Here is a 20,379-nt window from a genome sequence, read left to right on the forward strand (position 1 = left end):
TGTTTTCTGTGCCTTTGCGAGCCTCAGGAGTGAGACAGCTGCTAAAACCACTGCCTCTGTGGAAACTAATGCCAATATTCGGTGCCATTGGCTTGTACTTGTACCCAGAAAAACAGGAGCCAAAATTTTATTCTTTTATGTAACTGAAGAATTCGCCCCTCTGCCAGGCCATACTTATCATGCTATGCGGAGGCGTGCCAAAGCTGAAGTGCCAATAAGCATGTCTGATTTAAAACTTTTATGGGAATAAGAGAGGGGAATTCTGAAACTTATCTTTCACTTTCCATTGGGACTGTAAGTAGAACGAAACAGCTGTCTCTCTGTAGCTGCTGCCATTGCAGCATTGAAAGGTGCTTCCCACCACATGCACAGAATGCCTGACACTGAGGAGGAAGAAGTGGACTGGGGGGAAGAGAGGGGGAATATGCTCAATGGGATCGTGCAAGCCAGCATTGCATCAGACCTCAAATAGAGGGCCTGGAGGGTGAATATAGCAGACAGCCCAGAGAAGGAAAGAGCAGATAGCAGAAAGGCCCAGGAGTCCCAGTAGGAAAAGGAGAAAGAGAGATGCACTAGGACATAATGATGCTTCTCCAGCAGCAAACACAAATGCTAAAGGGCTCTTGTTGACCAACAGTCATGTGCTCCCCACCCTTTCCAATCCATGGAGAATTCCATTTCAGCAGCTCCCTACATCCCCCAGCTTTTCACATGGCATTGTGGGCAGCATTCCTAGTCCTACCAGTCCATGCCAGGGACAATAAGGAAAACCACAGCTTCACATACACTGACCTGTGAAAACAACAGCTGGTGTACGTTTGGCAGAAATTGACTGAAATGGACTCAAATGTAATCTAACATGTTAATTTTAATGTTCTGTTAATTTATTTGCGTTTGCACTGCATTTTTTTTTAATTGCACATTATTCTTTGCACTGTTGTTACACAATATATTTTTATTTTTTGGAAACAATTTCATCTTTATTACTTTATAACATACACGCTGGAATGCCTAGCACTATCAAAAGCACACGTTAATTGTAATTAAACAGGATCACAGAACTCATAGGTTCAGTGCAAAATACATTGCAATAATCATGTGTACAGCAAGCACCATATAATTCTTAAGTTTATGAATATCACACTGTCTGTTAATGAATGTACACCAAGCACTAGCCAATTCCTAACAACCCATACATTTCAGAGCCACAGAGCACAGTCCACCACACCACATTACTATGGCCGACGTTAAAGTGCTTTTTCAAGGTCTCCCTCAGCAGCATTGTTCTGCATTGAGCTCTTCTAATGGTTCTGGTGTCTGGCTGTTCAAAGTCAGCAGGCAGCTGCTCCACTTCCACCCGGGACGGCAACTTTTTCCCCTTTTCCTCACAGATGTTTTGTAGGACACAACAGGCAGCTATAAAACATTGGGATATTTTTCTCACTGAGATCTAATCTAGTGAGTAAACAACCCCAGCATCCCTTCATTCTATCAAAAGTATATTCAATCTGCTGAGCTGGTAGGGGCTGTTGAGGTGGCCAGTGTATGGCTTCATGCGCCCGAGGAACAAGGGGTAGGCTAGGTCACCCAGGATCACTATTGGCATTTCCATATTGCCATTGGTAATTCACCAGTCAGGAAAGAATGTCCTGGCTTACAGCTTTCTGAACAGTCCTTAAAGCTGCGAGCATCATGTACTTTCCCTGGCCAGCCCACATTGATATCAGTGAAGCATCCCGGGTGATCCACCAGCACTTGCATAACCATAGAAAAGTAGCCCTTTCTGTTGATGTACTCTGTGGCATGGTGGGCTGGTGCCAAAATAAGGATATGCATGTCATCTATCGCCCCACTGAAGTCCAGGAGTCCCACAGCTGCAAATCCATCCACAATGCCCTGCACATTGCCAAGAGTGATAGTCCTGCATGACAATGCCTCCCACTGTGGATTTTCCAACTCCAAAATGATTTCCCACTGACCGGTAGAAATCCAGCATTTACAAATCAAGGAGGAGAAGGAAGTCAACCTAGTGTTTTAATGCCAAAACAAACATAGGAAAGAGGATAGACAAGTCACAATGGAAATCAGCATGACAAGAGAACTAGGGCACAAGACAAGGACCAAAATGTAGCAGCTCCTCAATTTTGTGCCATGAGACAGGACAGTCTATTCTCACCTGTTCTCTACCATTCATTCTCATGGCATCCTATCTTGGCATATAACCAGGAAAAAAAAATCACAAGAGATACTGCCATTCTATATTTGCCTCATAGCTCCTTTGAAAAAAATGTTTTGTTTCATGTATGGTTTTCTTTTGTAGTTGTTGTTGATTGGTTACTTTAAGCAGCTGGCTGCATATTCTGTGTTAAAGTTGGTTGTCAGCCTTTATCTCTTTGCTATGATTTGACCGACTAGAATTTAATTAACCTTGAAAAAACACCACCATATTAAGCTGAGCATCAGACTTTTTTGCTATTCAACAATCTCCTAACCCAAAATCACATAAATAAACAAAATTGCAAAATGATGCAGAGCAGCACAGTTATTACATAAGGTCAAATGCAGGAGAAAGAACAATTCTAAGTAATAACAACATAACAGCAAATGAGAACATTCCAATCTGCCTGCTCCAGGCCTCTCCTTCATCTCCCATCACTAGCAAACTGAGTACACAAACTGTTCGATCAGGTTCAAACACCTGGCATGTGGAGTATGAACAGGGTCGGGTTGCAGTGCTCATCTGTCTGCAATTGGTTAATTAGCACTACCTATGGCCTAATTTCACAGTCTATTAAATGTCTTACCTTGGCTTTCACACAAAAAAATAATCACACAGAATATAACAGGCAGATATGATGGTAGCCACATTGCTGATGAGACATGATGACAGTACAAGCAGGTACCTCCTCCTTGCTTTGAGCCTTCCAAAGGACACCTTCCTGCACCTACATTCATATTTTTATATTATATTGATTGATATATGCCTGCCATACAGTCATTCCTTTTTATGTGTAACCCAGTGATCAGTGTGTGTTATGTGTCCCCTCTGTGCTGACCTGCAGCAGGCGAGAGCCTGTTACACTCCCAAGCTCTTTCGCTCAAGCTGCAACTGCTCACGTTGTTATCTTTGGTGGTTCCCAGTTCCATCTGCAGGGTGACAGCCGAGATGGCAGCCAACACATATGCATGACCTTTTTTCTAGACACTCCCTTGATCCATTTAAAAAAATATAATTAGCAGCACAGACTACGTCATTGGCCCCCTTTTCCCAATAATTAGCATATATACTTACTGTAGTTGAGCCAGCTCCCTACAGATGTAGAGAAAGTTGTCCTTTCTCATTTGGAAATCCTGCAGCTATGGCTTGTTGTCTTCAGTCCCAGGAACCATCCTGTCATACTAGTCTGTGGTTAGAGTCCAGACCCAAAAGCAGTACTGGCAAAATTAGGCTTCCACTAGTTCACATTGCCAAACACGCTGTGGGGTTTGAATGGAGCCTCTCTCACTGAGCTGTAGTGTAAGTTCCACGAACTGTAAGTCTTGGTTTCTGAATCTCCACATGTATTGCCACATCACCTTCCAGCGTTCCTCCTCAACCACATGGAGTGTTCAGTGATTACTTTTCAGGATCTTCCAGAAAAAGGTCACTGAGCAAAGACTGAACTCTGGGCATTCAACCTGGCCTCCATGCTGAGAATATGCTGTGCAACCTAGGGAGCTTGATGGCTCCTCCCACAATTCCTTTGGGCTCCCCAAAGGCGTTTCCAAATCTCCCACCAGCCACTGCTTCAGGGAACTGTAGCAAGGACAGGTACCCAGAGGGTTGTGTGCCTTCAATGTCTGACTAGAATTCTGTGCATGGATGTGGGACAGAACTGCACCTGAAATGGGATAGCTAGTGTGGACACACTGAACCAATGTTGAACTAGCGCAACCCCACTGCTTCAGTTCACAATGGAATAATTCTCCAGAACAGACACACCCACAGACATTTGAACAAGTGAGTGGGTAGCACCTAATTAAGAAAAGGGAAGTTCTGAGCCCTTTATGGAGGTTTTGCTAGCACTAAGAGTATTAGTTCCATAAAGACTATCTTTAACTGTGGTTTAGCAATGCTTTTCTCTTCTTGAAGATAATATACATTCACTGTGCCAATAAAGATGAGAGGTTTTAATATAAGTCTAGGGAAATCCACTGCTATAGCAGAGAAGCTGTGTGGACTAGTGCACAGAGTACACCACTAGCAGGTAGGAAGCCTGAGTTCTAGTCCCAGGTTTCTCATTAACTCACTATAGAACCTTTGCCGGGTCATTCATGACAAACTTTAGCTGCCTGAAATTAGGCACCTGAATAAAAGTGGCCTGATTTCAAAGATGGTGATTACCTGCAGCTCCCAATGGTTTCAGTGCTTAGTATCTTTTGAAAAAAATCAGGCTTCCTTTATTTGGGTTCCTAAATATGGCTTTAGATGCCTAATTTAGGCACTTAGGGTAACATCCTGGTCCCACTGAAATCAATGGGGCCTTTAATTTTCAAAATTTTGGTGTAAACGTCTGCACTTCAGTTCCACCCCCATGCCCCCAATCCATAAAATAGGGGTTAATGATACAAACTTTTGTAAAAGGTTTTGAGCTCTATGGATGAAAAGCAATATACAAATGCCAGCCATTATTTACTATTAGCATCAGGTGAAGGACTATATGATACAGACGGTAGGTTTGCGTTTACTGGATCCCTTATTTTAGCTGAAGACAAGAATGTTACTAACACATAAAAAATCCCAGTTGCATTTCAGCATCTAAATTTCACAACACATCTGTTGTGTCACTGGTAAGGAAACTGCATGGATCTGGTCACTTTTAGCAGAAAGTCACTCATCTCTATGTTATTACACTAGCTACAAGAGGAGGAGCTGAATTAAATAGGATTACACACGATATGTGCGGGGCACCATTTCAGATTTTGGTGTGTGTGTATGTGAGGGGAGGGGCAATTTTAATTGTGATTCCAGGGGCTACTTGGGCACCTGAAAACTTAGATACAGTTCTCCTGTCAGTTAATTTCTAATTCCTATATAAAGAAATAAAAATATACCAGCACTAATTAAAGCCATATTTTAAATTTATATGTAAATTTAGAACAATCAGGAGATAATACAGAAAGATATTGCTAATCCCAAACCTTGAAGTTTTAGTTTTGGAGGCTTAACACAGATATCAGAAAACACAAGTTTGATATTTTGTATAGAATCATAGAAGATTAGGGTTGGAAGAGACCTCAGGAGGTCATCGTCCAACCCCCTGCTCAAAGCAGGACCAACCCCAACTAAATCATCCCAACCAGGGCTTTGTACACTATCTTTAGTAGAGAGAAATAAAAATAAATAAAATCTGCTTACTTTCTCTAACCACAGCACACCCTGTGTTACTGCCATATCTGCTCTATTTTAGTCAATTGTTTTTCACTCCACTAAAAACATATTTACTTAATTTTAACATATGTGATTAAGTTAGTTTCTCTTTTATTACGAACGGGAATTCATTTTTCTAATTGTTTTGGTGTTTATTTTTACCGATCACAATCATATATGTGACACACTAACATTTCACTCCATCATTACTATTATTATCAGACTTGGAACCACATTTATTTTCGTACACATTTTAAGTTATTTTACAGATACAATTTGAAAATAAACAACCTTTATCTGCACAGAGATTAAAGTTATGTGTTTAGCTAATATTTTTTTGGAAACTGCAAAGGTGAGTACAAGCTAAATTTAGATTGTAGTGAGATAGTATTATTTGATTGTACCACTTTAAATAATGACAAAGCACAATATGGTAATAAAGGTAATAATGATAATTAGGCCAGCTAGGCCAAGTTATGCATTTTAGAACTCACTACTCAAAGAATTAAATTTAAGCATAAGAGTGAAATAAAATTATGAAATGCACAGACCAGTCAAAAAAATAGAACAGCACTCTAATCCTTAACGAACTTTGAAAGAATAAAATTACAGAGAATATATGTGCATTTTGAGAGGAAGTACCAAGCAGTAACAACAATAATAATACAGAGGTGTGTATGAGAGAGAAAGAGAGTTGGGGGAGTGTGTATGGGAGAGAGTGTGTCAGTGCGCTGTCTCTTTAAGCCGAGCACGCAGGACCCTGAACGCTTGTTTAGTACAGCAGCAGCCGCAGCACCCACTCTTGAGCCAGAGGGAGCAACAAAGCCTGGCTCCCTGTCCTGCCACCCCAGTTCAGCAGAGACTACGTGGGGGAAGGGGGATACTGTGACATCAGCCCTTGCCTGGTGCTGCACAGCAGATCAGGAGGCAGGCTCCCAATCTGGAGCAGATTGGCCAGCAGCGGCTCCATGTCAGTGCAGAGGTAGGGGCAGCATTGTGATTACAGGTGGCAGAAGGACAGGGCAGCGGGGGGAGGGAGGAGGAGCGGCAGCATCTTCCCTCCAGCTTCAAACTTCACCCAAATGTGACTCAAAACTCAGGGGAGGGGGGCAGATATCATCCCCCCACCCATCCCCGCCCTCCCTAAATGGCAGCCCTAGGTATTTTTTATAGATCAGTATGTACATTTTATTTTCCCCAATTCCATTTACTATTGAAGTGATACCTGAGGATTTGAAGCAGGGTAGTGGAAGAAGAGGTTTATCAGTAGATTGGATTCTAATGTACACCACCTAGAATGCTGTAACATCATAGCTGCATTAGCATTAGATACTTGCCCTAGGATTATTCATTTCTCCCAGCAGGAACCTCTAGAGGGAACACTTTGTTAAGCCATATTGCAGATGACTGATTTTAGATAATATATTTCTGAAGTTTAGCATATGGAAAATGTTTTATTGGAGAACTGAGAAGTGGAGCTGCAAGAGTTTTAAGGCAAAGGTGAACATACACAAGGTGGGTGAGATAATAGCTTTTTTTGTACCAGTGTCTGTTGGCAAGAGAGACAAGCTTTCGAGCTTCCACGGAACTCTTCTTCAGATCTGGGTTTGGCTTTGGTAGATCTCTAGCCTGGCAGTACTTGCAGAGCCGGCTTTAGGCCAATTCCACCAATTCCCCCGAATCGGGCCCCGCGCCCAGTGGCAGGGCCACCCAGAGTGGGGGGCAAGTGGCAGAGAATCCCTTCTCTGGCTAGAGGCGCCTTTTTAATTTTTACTCACCCGGCGGCGCTCCGGGACTTTGGCGGCGGGTCCTTCAGTGCCGCCGAAGACCCAGAGCGAGTGAAGGACCTGCCTCCAAAGACTAGGAGCATGGCCCGGTGAGTACAAGCCCCACGTGTTTTTTTTACATGTTTTTTTTTTTTTCGTCATCCCTGTCGGGGCCCTGTCAAAACTGTTCAAATTGGGCCCTGCACTTCCTAAAGCCGGCCCTGAGTACTTGGACTCATAATTTTCCACTAGTGCAGCTCCAATGGCGGATGCTATTGTGCAGGGATTTTTAACTCCAGGTCATCTAACCATAATAGGTTTTTAGTAGGTTTAGCCAACATTGGTGGTAAAAATAACGTGTCCTGTCCACTCTACATCCTCCGCTGTTGTTACCTGGCTACACTGATAGAGATTATAAACCTGATTTTTCTTACTGTAGACAAGGCCAAAGCAAGCAGTGATGGAGGAATTTAAACCTAAAATTTTATTTTGACTGCATATGTATAGCAACTACTTCAATAACAGCACCATATTAGCTCCTACAAAAAACATAACCGAGTCCCTTGGGCAGATGTAATATTTTCTATCCCTATACAGGATACTAACTTTGATGCCTTTTCCTATACAGATACTGTGGCTGAGGGAACTATAACCCTGAATTTCGTCTTACGAGATGTCAGTTTTCAAGGATACAGGTTTGAACACAGGTTTTTGTTTGTTTGTTTGTTTTTTGCATTTATTAACAAAGGGCCAAATTGTATAGCCCTTCTCTAGGCAATATCTTATGTTTACCCTATGGAGTCATCTTGTGGGACAAAGAAACATGAGCAGATTAAATTCCAGTAATTTCACATCTATTTGGGTAGCCTCTTTCCATTTTCCAATAGTTTATCAATTAGATATACTGTATTTTTCTGAATACATTGGTTACAAATACAGTACTGGAAATGAAACAATAACTTGACTAGACCCAAGCTGAGAAGCTATCAAAACAGATGGGGCATGTCATGGGATAGAATGAAATTGAACACCACTTGTTTGGTTTGAAAAAAAAATATTTTTTTTGGCCCAAGTCATCCCTATTGCTTAGGGCCATGGAGAAGATTCAAGCTGGGTAGAACAACCCTGAGGACAGAGAAGGAGGAGTGCCACCTCTATGCCATTGACTCCATCTGCTGGGGACTCTGCAGAAGACACTCCAAGTGAATCAGGTTCTGCTGATTTCACGGGTGGGGACAGGAATGAAGCCAAGGGCCTGTTGTTTTCTGGATTATCGTCCAGGGTTGTTCCTGCAGTGGGAGAAGGTAATGCTATAATCAGTATTGTCACCTATGGAGTTCCCTCAGCTGCTACTGCGCAGCCATAGATAGCTCAACTGAGGGAAGCATGGGGCCAAATGCTCAGTTGGTGCACCCACAGTCTTAGCTCCATGGAACTGTGACAAAGTACACCCGCTGAGGATATGCCCCAGGGTTCCTGTTACAGCAGTTGCTATCAGACAGGAAGCCACAGCAGCGGCATGAAGAGATAGTTCCGGTTGCTTCCATGAATCTGGGGGATCTTCATCTCACAGAGTCCCAGGAATCATAGGATCGGGAGGTCATATCCCCAACCCACCCTACCTCTATAGGGCCCCTCCTATCCAAGGCAACAATTTCAGGAAACTTCTTCAGACCAACCAGATGGGGTTTCCAGGGTCCTTGCCACCCTCCCACAGGTTTCTCTGCAGGAGGGGAAGAGCTAGGCTTGTAGCAGGAAGTTGAATAAAGCAAGCAGTCCTTTAGAACAAAACATTACACATGCTGTATAACACCCAGAAACAATCCAGTCTCATGTGGCAACAGTAAGTCATTCTGTAAGGGGCAAATAACTCGCTGAAGAAACCATCTTTCATTGCTGCTTTGCCTTCCTGCTTTGAGAGATCTCTAATTTCCATCAGTTGTTAATTGGCAAATTCTCATTAAAGGCTTGCAGTCACTGGTTTCCAAAAAAACCAACCCTGTATGAGCCTTCGACAAAGGACAAAATACTATGGAAACTAAGTCTGTGCTTATGTGGGTGGCTGAATAACCTAACAAGCTGTGACACCTGGACTAAGATCAGGAACTAGAATTTTAGAATTTTTCTCCCCTTTTAACTGGAAATTCAATAATTTCATGAATTTAGACTTGTTCTCTGGTTTGCAGATATGAAAACAATAAGCCTTGACATATGCACTATTAAGCGCACACCTTCAGTGAAATTAAATCATGGAATCAAATCAAGATTAAAGCATTTTTGTGTTTATTTGAAATGGCTTTTAAATCTTTTGAATGCAAGCCTAACAGGAAATGCTAACTTTTATAATAGGTCCCTGAACAATATAATTATGTAAGAGGAGGAGTTCCACAGCTATATTGTGTTAACCTACCTAATTACGTCATCTTTAGTGAGCTATATATAGAAACCCTTCAAATATTCCAGAATCTTTCAGCTGATTGATTATATATACTGACTCATAGGTTATCTCCCATAATTAATTTTTCCCAAATCTGAACATATATTTCCAGAATTAGATATACAAGCATGTGGAAAACAGGCATCCTGTACAATTTGTGTTACCCAGGAGTTACTTTAGAATCCCCGTGCCATACAAAAACAGCTTCTGATTGTAAATAAGCAGTCTGATATGCCATTTTAATGGAGTAAATGGAACAGAAAATGCTTTTGGACCAGCTCTTCTCCTGGTGTAAATTGTCATAGCTCCACTGACTTCTAGATTCTCTCTTTCATGTACAATAACACGTAAAGAAAAAAGTATAAAATTGTATTGGGAAAGGAAAGAATGTGTGCTACTCATTCTGTATGATATTCCCATCTCCACTTTCCGCATAGCCCTGCCCCCTGGTGGGCAGACTGATTTCTTACATTTAAAAGTGCCCTACACAGAAAACAGAATCATAACTACAAACACCACAGGCTCAACCAAGATCCTGCAAATGAACAGCTGTCAAATTTGACGGGGGGTTAAAACTGGGCTCTGGATCCACGTATAAATGTAAGACAGAGCAGGTAATGGGTTAAGTGTGCTTGGCTCAATAGAAATTTTTTTACTGAATTTAAACAAGTTAGATATATTTAACTATGGCCTGCACTCTTTAAGCATATATAGTTATACTCTATTTAGAAAACATGAATGGCGTTCTACTGCTAACAGTTTCTTTGTTCCAGGAACTTCTTCCAAGGTAACTCCAATCACCATAATATGTTTCTTCTTTCACTGTTTTTTTTTCTTAGGAAGCCTAACATCAAGATGCAATCATCTAAGTTTCCCTGTTTTTCTTCACAATTTTTATACTATGACTACTTGTGTTTACAATTTGTCACATTTAAAAATGGGCCTGATCCAACATCCTAAAGCTGAACACACCTGGAGTTTGAAAAAGTTTGTATGTAGATCCAAATACTGCAACTGGCCCTTATCTCGATTACTAGACGAACTATATCTGAAGAACTTCAAACTCTAAGAAATTTCAGATGTGAATCTTACAGTCTGGGCCCATCTCTAGTTATACTAAAAACAGAAAAGCGGAACAGCGTGATGTAGACTGCCAGACTGTGTAAACTATCCTGAAATAACTCATGATGATTCATTTGAATAATCCTCTATCACCTTTGTCAGACAGTGTTTATGAAGCCTTATTAAAAGTAAACCACACAGAAGATTTCACAGAATGATATTTGCCCATCACAAATGATATTTTCAATTGCTTTCAGCTCATTAAAGTCTAGAAATCCTCATTCTATTTTGTGTGTTGAGCGTCTGAAATTTCTGCTGCAGGATTCATCCCTTTCCCCCCTCTTTTCTATTAAATGCTGTTGATTTCATACCATGATGAAAAAAGCTCTGGGTTTAGGCAGTAGAAAAATTCTGCTCATGCATTCCTAAAGCCCTAGAACCAGAGGCAGAGAAGTGCTCCCTCTTTATTTTTGTAATAGCTGATTGAATTTTGACTGCTCAGGTCCTGGTAGCCTTTCACTTTTCTAAGTGTGATCTCTTTTTTTATTAATCTATGATTTTTTTATTGAAAAATCAATTATCTGAAGTAGAACAGAGGCGATTTCTCTTGTAGTCAGAAATCCCTAATTCTCCCTGCGCTGGTGCTAGAGCTGACAAAGGGACAGAGACCTTGTGCTTCCTCTATTCAGTATAGCTGCTGGGAATCAACTTTGACCCCTGATATAGGCTACGGTATCCCTATAGTTGCCCTCACTTGTATCCTGGCTGCAATGGCACCCAGAAACCTTCTCAGCCTCTCCTTCTCCAGTTTACAGCATACAAATCCAGCCCTTTTTAGTACCCCTGTGCTCTGATCTCATTTGGAGGTCTTCCTGCAGTGGCGATATGCCCTATGAGGGGGTACTCCTGGTCTCACTTAGCAGGCATAAAGGGATCCCAGGACAGAAGAATTCCCTTCTAAATGCCTTGATAGAGGATTATGCCACCATCATTCTTAGAATCCATCTTTCCTTTCCTTAATGATGTAGGCTCCCCAATATACAGAGAGGAAAGTGATCAGGAACAGTCAGCATGGATTCACCAAGGGGAAGTCGTGCCTGACTAACCTAATTGCCTTCTATGATGAGATAACTGGCTCTGTGGATGAGGGGAAAGCAGTGGATGTGTTATTCCTTGACTTTAGCAAAGCTTTTGATATGGTCTCCCACAGTATTCTTGCCGCCAAGTTAAAGAAGTATGGGCTGGATGAATGGACTGTAAGGTGGATAGAAAGCTGGCTAGATCGTCGGGCTCAACGGGTAGTGATCAATGGCTCCAACGGAGCTTGAATTCAATAGAGCTATGCCAGTTTCCACAAGCTGAGGACCTGGCTCCTGCATTTTAAGTGTCTGTGGAGCTTGGGTCTGTGTGTGCAAAAACCGGCAGGGTTCCTATATGATTCTTCTGATCAGCCAGGGTAGTTAGTGTCTGGATTTGATCTCTAGCCTTCAGGGACAGACAGTAGGCTTGACTCTCCTTTTGCATTTACACTGATGTAAACTAGGAGTAATTCCACTGAGGTCAATGAAGTTACATAGCTGTAAAACTCTTGTGAGAAGATAATCAGCGCCCATATCTTCCTCTGTATACTTTTTTAAAAGCAGTGCCAAGCAAACTGTGAGCACTCAAATAATAATGACTGATGCCACATTTTTAAAAGTGTGGCTAGATAAGAAATGATAATTACTGCTGTTTCTTTATCATCCATCTTATCTTACACACAAGAATCACTTAGGTGGGGTGTGGTCACAGATTGTCAACAGCCTGGAAGCAAATTATTTATAACAAGAAGAGATACTAGCTGAAGGACCATATCACTCCACGTATTACAATAACTTGTATTAACTAGATACAAACAAGGCAGCATTAAAATGACAAATTCTGTGTGCATACAGTGCCTAGCACAATGGGGCATGACCTGCAGAGACCCTACTGCAATATAAGCATTAAATAATAATAGTTCCTGGCTGGTTTTCAAAGCATAAGAACATAAATATTTTTGTCACATCACTGAGGAAATGCTTAAGATTTAACCATAGGGTAAAAGTACTCTACAGAAAGTCAGTGCATTTACAGAGCTCTTTCCTTCCAAAGCAAATGTAATTGCTCACAATAGAATAAAAATAGTGGGTCTAATGCACTTCCCATAAGCTTTCTGCAGAAATAACTTCTACTGTCAATTCTGGTTTGCATTCTGCATTAGCACATCATGGCCACACCACTTTTGAATTTCCTTTGTATCACAGTATAAGCTAATTCAAAGGTCTTACTTCTCTATATGTTAAGCAATTTACATTTCATGTGGTAAGTTCAGGCCTGGGTGTTTCAGAAGACTGCAAGCAATTAACTTTTATATGTAAGGGAAAGCACATGTCATGCCTGTGGTTTGACAGATGTCAGCTTGCAGGACCCTGTTGGGAAAGGTTAGGATATAATGCTCATTCATGGTGGTTTAAGCTGAAAGTCAGAAATGGGGGAGGGGGTTGCTATTAGCTCCAATCAAGGGTGTGAAAAAGGTTACCATGCTGTTCTGAGGGGGAACAATGGACCTGCAAGCAAGTGAAGCAGAGATGACCCATGCCTGCCAATATTGGCAGGGGGGGGGGAGGGAACAGAGAGGGCAGCCAGCTTCAGCAGTGTTACTGAGCATGCTCAGTATTAGCCAATCAGCAAATCTTGGGCGGGGGGCATATGACCCTACATGCCCCTCTCCACGTCACCTAGTTTTGAAAATTTAGGCTATAATACTACATGTTAATTTCCAAATAACTCCAGGGAGAGGAACAGCCAAGTTTTGTTGTACTACAGTAATTGCTGCCATAGTCAATCCAAGAAACCCTGAATGCTTTGCTGTCAGCTTTATTCCACTCAGTCTCTGATGGGGAATTGCTAGAAAACTACTACAGAAAAACAATGTACATTATTCAGCTCACTTTGATTTCTTAAACCACCTGGTTGCAGTGCTATGTCTCAGCATCCTTTGTTGTAGACATGGAAAAATTGCAGTTGTGTCCAAATTAGAACCATACCAGGGCACATCTAATCTCATGTTAGTTTAAAGGGAGGGAGGGAGGGAGATTTATTTTTTTAAGGGCTTGTTTATATCTGAAATAAAATTTTATTCCCAAGATGATTTAGGCAGATTGGTGAGATGCCCATAATTTGGCTGATCAGTGCTGTAAAAAATATAATGTGACATAATATAATGGGCCTGAGCCTGTCCATTTAAATCAATTATAATTTTGCCATTGACATCACTCAGTGTCAAAGTGGGCCAATGTACTCAATATTTATAAGCCCAATACAATGTTGAACATGTAGTCCTGGCCTCACGGTGGCCACCACACTCTGTTCTTAGGAGGAACAGAGAGATAAATATTGAAATCAACAGAATATTATATCCATGGCAACTTGCAGTTCAGTTGTTGGCTTTTCAATAAAAAAAAAAAGTAGTGACCTAATTTGTGAATTTTAAATTTTTAAAATATATTTGTCTTCATTTATGACAAATGAGTTGGTGAGGGTGATATCAGCAAAAACTGACTAATGAGGGAGCATCTACCATTTGCAACCCCGCCGCATAACGCTGGACCTTTGTTAGACTTGCGCTGCTCTTGGAGGCTAACATAGCAATGTTAACCATAGAGGCATTTTTCCATTTCCAGCTGGCAAGAAGAGTGAGACTTTCTATCATCCATGCCTTTGCGTATACCTACACTATGGAGACTATACTGGCCTAACTACATTGTCGCAGCTATGCTGGCATAACCCCTATACTGTAGGCGCAACTTATTTTGATGGAAAGGGCTTTTCAATAAGTCTAGAATGCCTCCTCCATGTGTGACTGTAGCTATGTTGACAGAAGCATTCTTTCATCAACTTAGCTGCGTCTACACTTAGAGTTAGATTGGCATAACTATGTTGGTCAGGAGTGTGGATTTTTCATGCCCCTGACTGACAGCTAAATAAACCTAACTTTTAAGTGTAGACCAAGTCATAATCCCCTGAAGATTGGATTACAGGCCTATACTCAACATGTAGCTGCATTAACTCAACTGCACTCAGCATGGGGCTGGTTGAAAAACTGGAGGAGTTGGGGAAAGGTTCTGTTGAAAGTTTTGACACAAACTTTAAAAAAGTTTGTCAAAATTTTCCAAGAAATATTTAGATTTTTAGGCAGCAATTTGAAAAGCAAATATTTTGACTTGGAAATGCCACTATGGTGCCTTATAGGAGTTGTAGTTCAGGTGCCTCATGCTCCCATTTTCTATATGCAGAGCTCCAATGCTGGACTACATCTCCCATGATGCACTATGGTCTCTCCTCTTGGAGAAGGAAGATGGTGCAACTGGAGATAGTCTGGGCGGGGAACTTGGTCCATAGAAGAGAAGGGAGACATGAGGCAACCAAACATCAGGTCTCGTGAGGCACCATGGCAGCATTTCCAAATTGAAATATTTTTGTTTTCAGCCAGAAAATATTTTAGTTTTCAGGCATTTTGTTCTTCAATTAAAAAAAAAACAAAAACAAAAACAAAAAAAACCAAAACCCACCAACATTTCAGACACTTTTGGGGGCGGGGGGAAAATCAGTAAAAAAAAAAAACCTCCAATTTTCTGTTGAAAAACAGTTTTAACAGAAATTCTTTAAAAGCCCTAGGCTGCATGTGGGCACTTCTGATCTACCCTATTGTATTTATACTGGTGGTAGGGGAGAACACAGCTGAGAAAAGAGCATGTAACATTAGGACTTTTTGCACTAGCCACAAGTCTGGGTGGAGTTCAGAGTGTCGGTTTTAACAGATACATTTAAAAAGTCACCTTCCAAAACAGAAAAGACTGCGCCTAATATTTCTCTCACCCAAGCAGGAGTGTAGTATTTTCTAATCCTTTATCTTAGTACTGTATCACCAAAGAATAGAATAGATTAAATTAAAAAACGCTACCATATGTTGGTCTGTTCATTATTTTATTAAATTTTGCTGCATCTGGCTATGTCACCTAAGAATAAACATCCCTTTATCAAGAATGTCCCAGTTATTGTTAAGAGCAACATCATATCTGCTTCCCTGCGCATCATCAGATTTCTTTATAAGGAAAAAAATAGCAGGCTCCTTTAAGCAAAAAGCAATGTTTTAGTTTCTAATATAGATTAATAAAACAAATAATTAATAAATGTTGTCTTACGGTAAGCAAACTCCTTATTGCCACAGATGGTTAATGCTTAAGGAAACAGATGTACAGATAAAGTTAATGAGTACACTCAACTAGGGAAGTGAAGTGTTGCAACTGGAACTGGTGAGATTGCATGTGTGTAAGTGAAACAGTGCAGTGCCTCCTCATTTTGTTTTGATTGCACTATTGCCTTGTATCTATACACAGCACTCTCTGCAAGTGCTGCACTAGCAGTATATTGTGGACCTCAAGCCTCCAGTTCCTAGTGCAACTAACCAACAGCCTGTGTGCAGCTGGTCCACGTGATAATTAATATCTTGTAATTGAAATAAAGCCAAAAGGAACCATTCTGATCATCTAGTCTGACCTTGGACATAACATATGCCAAAGTCTTCCCTGAATTCATTCCTGTTTGAACTCACGCATATCTTTCAGAACAGTTTCTCATCCATCAACTTCTGATGGGATCTGAACCAAAAGCTTTACTCCTAGGCCACAGACCACTTTTAATAGTAAATCTCACCTTTGGGATGTGTATTTACATAGAATCATAGGACTGGAAGTGGCCTTGAGAGGTCATCTAGTCCTGCACTCATGGCAGGACTAAATATTATTTAGGCCATATCTGACAGGTGTTTGTCTCACCTGCTCTGAAAAAAATCTCCAATTATGGAGATTCCACAACCTCCCTAGGCAATTTATTCCAGTGCTTAACCACCCTGACAGTTAGGAAGTTTTTCCTAATGTCCAATCTAAACTGTCCTTCCTGCAATTTAAGCCCATTGCTTGTCGTCCTATCCTCAGAAGTTAAGGAGAACAATTTTTCTCCCTCCTCCTTGTAACAACCTTTTATATACTTGAAATCTGTTATAATGTTCCCCCTTAGTCTCCTCCAGACTAAACAAACCCAATCTTTTCAATCTTCCCTAGTTATGTTTTCTAGACCTTTAATAATTTTTGTTGCTCTTCTCTGGACTTTCTCCAATTTGTCCACATCTTTCCTGAAATGTAGTGCCCAGAACTGGACACAATATTCCAGTCGAGGCCTTGTCAGCATGGAGTAGAGCTGAAGAATTATTTCTTGCCATGCTTACACTACTCTTGGTAATGCAGCCACGAATGATGTTTGCTTTTTTTGCAACAGTGTAACACTGTTGACTCATATTTAGCTTGTGATCCACTACAACCGAAGATCTCTTTCTACAGTACTCCTTCCTAGGCAGTCATTTTCCATTTTGGAGTACTTTGCATTAGTTTTTATTGAATTTCATCCTATTTACTTCAGGCCATTTCTCCAGTTTGTATAGACCATTTTGAATTTTAATCCTATCCTCCAAAGCACTTGCAACCCCTCACAGCTTGGTATCATCTTCAAACTTTATAAGTCTACTCTCTATGCCATTATCTAAATCATTGATGAAGATATTGAACAAAACCAGACCCAGAACTGATCCCTGCAGGACCCAACTTGATATGCCCTTCTAGCTTCATTGTGAACCACTGATAACTACTCTCTGGGAACAGTTTTCCCACCAGTTTTGCACCCACCTTATTGTAGCTCCATCTAGGTTGTATTTCCTTAGTTTGTTTATGAGAAGGCCATGCGAGGCAGTATCAAAAGCCTTACTAAAGTCAAGATATACTACATCTACCGCTTCCCCTCCCTCCCCCCGAATATGCACAAGGCTTGTTACTCTGTCAGAGAAAGCTATTAGGTTGGTTTGACATGATTTGTTCTTGACAAATCCATGATGACTGTTACTTATCACTTGATTATCTTCTAGGTGTTTGCAAATTGATTACTTAATTATTTGCTCCATTATCTTTCCAGAAAGTAAGCTGACTGGTCTGTAATTCCCAGGGTTGTCCTTATTTCCCTTTTTATAGACAGGCACTATATTTGCCCTTTTCCAGTCCTCTGGAATCTCTCCTGTCTCCCATGACTTTTCAAAGATAATCACTAACAGCTCAGCTATCTCCTCATTCAGCTCCTTGAATATTCTAGGATGTATTTCATCAGATCCTGGTGATGTGAAGACATCTAACATGTCTAAGTAATATTTAACTGGTTCTTTCCCTATTTTAGCCTCTGATCCTACCTCATTTTCACTGGCATTCATTATGCTAGATGTCCAATCACTCCTAACTTTTTTGGTGAAAACTGAGGGGAAAAAATGTCATTTAGCACTTCTGCCATTTCCACATTTTCTGGTATTATTTCCCCCCTCGTTGAGTAACAAGCCTACCCTGTCCTTGGTCTTCCTCTTGCTTCTAATATATTTGTAAAATGTTTTCTTGTTACTGTGATGGGGCTCCATTCACCATGCTGGCATTTCTTGCTGGCTGCCTGTAGATGGCAGCCATGTGCTGCATCCCCTCCAACTTCTCAGTACATGTCCCTGGGCCACTTCCCTGTGGCCCCAGCACCTTCTTCACCCTTGCCTCAGATGCCAATCCTAGCAGTCAGCCAGGATCTCCCTCTTGCTCCCCTGTTCCTGCCCAGCACTTCTCTGTCCATCCATCTGCAAGACACCCAGTCCTCCCTCCTTGAACTCCAGGGAGTAATTGACTCTGCTCTCTACTATGGCTCTTTTTATATGGGCCTGCTGGGCCCTGATTGGCTGCTCCTCCCAGCCCCTTGCCTGTTGGCTGCTTTCTGCACAGCCTCCCTAGGGCCCCATTAACCCCTTGCATGCCAGTGTGGGGCAGACTCCTCATCACCGTTACCCTTTATGTCTCAAGCTAGTTTAATCTTGTTTTGTGCCTTGGCCTTTCTAATTTTGTTCCTACATATTTGTGTTATTTGTTTATATTCATCCTTTGTAAATTGACCTAGACATAGAAGCTGTGCAGTGAGTCAGAGGAGAGGATGCAGCTGGCCCCTCTGCCACTGAGAGCTTTTGTAAAAATAACCAGTACAATGAACTTTACATGGATTACACAGCATAGCTGGAACGGGCTCAGCAGCCTATCCCACTCAGGAGGAAGAACTGATTTCTCTGATCTACAACCCATCCTGGACAATGATCCCTCGCTTGCACAGAGCTTGGGAGGCAGGCCAGTCCTCACCCACAGACAACCTGCCAACCTTAAGCGTATTCTCACCAGCAACCACACACCACACCATAGTAACTCTAACTCAGGAACCAATCCATGCAACAAACCTCGATGCCAACTCTGCCCACACATCTACACCAGTGACACCATCACAGGACTTAACCAGATCAGCTACAACATCACCGGGTAATTCACCTGCACGTCCACCAATGTTATATACGCCATCATGTGCCAGCAATGCCCCTCTGCTATGTACATCGGCCAAACTGGACAGTCCCTACGTTAAAGGATAAATGGACACAAGTCAGATATTAGGAATGGCAATAAACAAAAACCTGTAGGAGAACACTTCAACCTCCCTGGACACACAATAGCAGATGTAAAGGTAGCCATCCTACAGCAAAAAAACTTCAGGACCAGACTTCAAAGAGAAACTGCTAAGCTTCAGTTCATTTGCAAATTTGACACCATCAGCTCAGGATTAAACAAAGACTGTGAATGGCTATCCAACTACAGAAGCAATTTCTCTCCCTTGGTGTTCACACCTCAACTACTAGAAGAGGGCCTCATCCTCCCTGATTGAACTAACCTCATTATCTCTAGACTCAGAGACTCATAGACTCATAGACTTTAAGGTCAGAAGGGACCATTATGATCATCTGGTCTGACCCCCTGCATGCTGCAGGCCATAAAACCGTCCCTACCCCTTCCCTGGACTCTGCTGTTGAAGTCCCCAATCATGTTTTTAGTGACTTCAATCGGCAGAGACCCTCCTGCTAGAGATCCCTGCCCCATGCTGCGGAGGAAGGCGAAAAACCTCCAGAGGCTCAGCCAATCTGCCCTGGAGGAAAATTCCTTCCCGACCCCAAATATGGCGATCAGTAAGACCCCGAGCATATAGGCAAGAGTCTCCAGCCCGACCCCTGTTAGCCATTATACTATTTACCTACCATTGCTTGGCTTTCCTTGACTACTATGTTTTACCATTAAACCATTCCCTCCATAAACTTATCTAACTTAATCTTAAAACCAGACAGGTCCGTCGCCCCCACCATTTCCCTCGGTAGGCCGTTCCAATATTTCACCCCTCTGACGGTCAGAAACCTTCGTCTAATTTCAAGTCTGAACTTCCCCACGGCCAGTTTATATCCATTTGTTCTTGCCTGCATATTTATACCTGCCTCTGGAAATTTCCATTACATGCGTCTGACGAAGTGGGTATTCACCCATGAAAGCTTATGCTCCAATACATCTGTTAGTCTATAAGGTGCCACAGGACTCTTTGTTGCTTTTTACAGATCCAGACTAACAAGGCTACCCCTCTGATACTTGATTTCTCCATGTTCCTTGCAGCTGTGGAGAAGGAACAATATTAACTTGAAAGTCTGATATGAGATATTATAGGATAAGTGATAAACAAAGTTGAATGATAGG

The 20,379-nt window shown here is 41.7% G+C and overlaps 1 long non-coding RNA gene across 1 annotated transcript; it reads left to right on the forward strand.

The window, feature by feature from the left end:
- Positions 1-6,105: 6,105 nt before the first annotated feature.
- On the forward strand, positions 6,106-10,915 carry LOC117872582. Its single transcript, XR_004644522.1, has 4 exons — positions 6,106-6,392; positions 7,805-7,871; positions 8,267-8,480; positions 10,453-10,915. It is a non-coding gene; the product is annotated as an uncharacterized LOC117872582 (long non-coding RNA).
- Positions 10,916-20,379: the final 9,464 nt, after the last annotated feature.

This window comes from Trachemys scripta, chromosome 2 (assembly GCF_013100865.1).
Source record: "Trachemys scripta elegans isolate TJP31775 chromosome 2, CAS_Tse_1.0, whole genome shotgun sequence".
In the NCBI taxonomy this organism is placed as follows: domain Eukaryota; kingdom Metazoa; phylum Chordata; order Testudines; family Emydidae; genus Trachemys; species Trachemys scripta.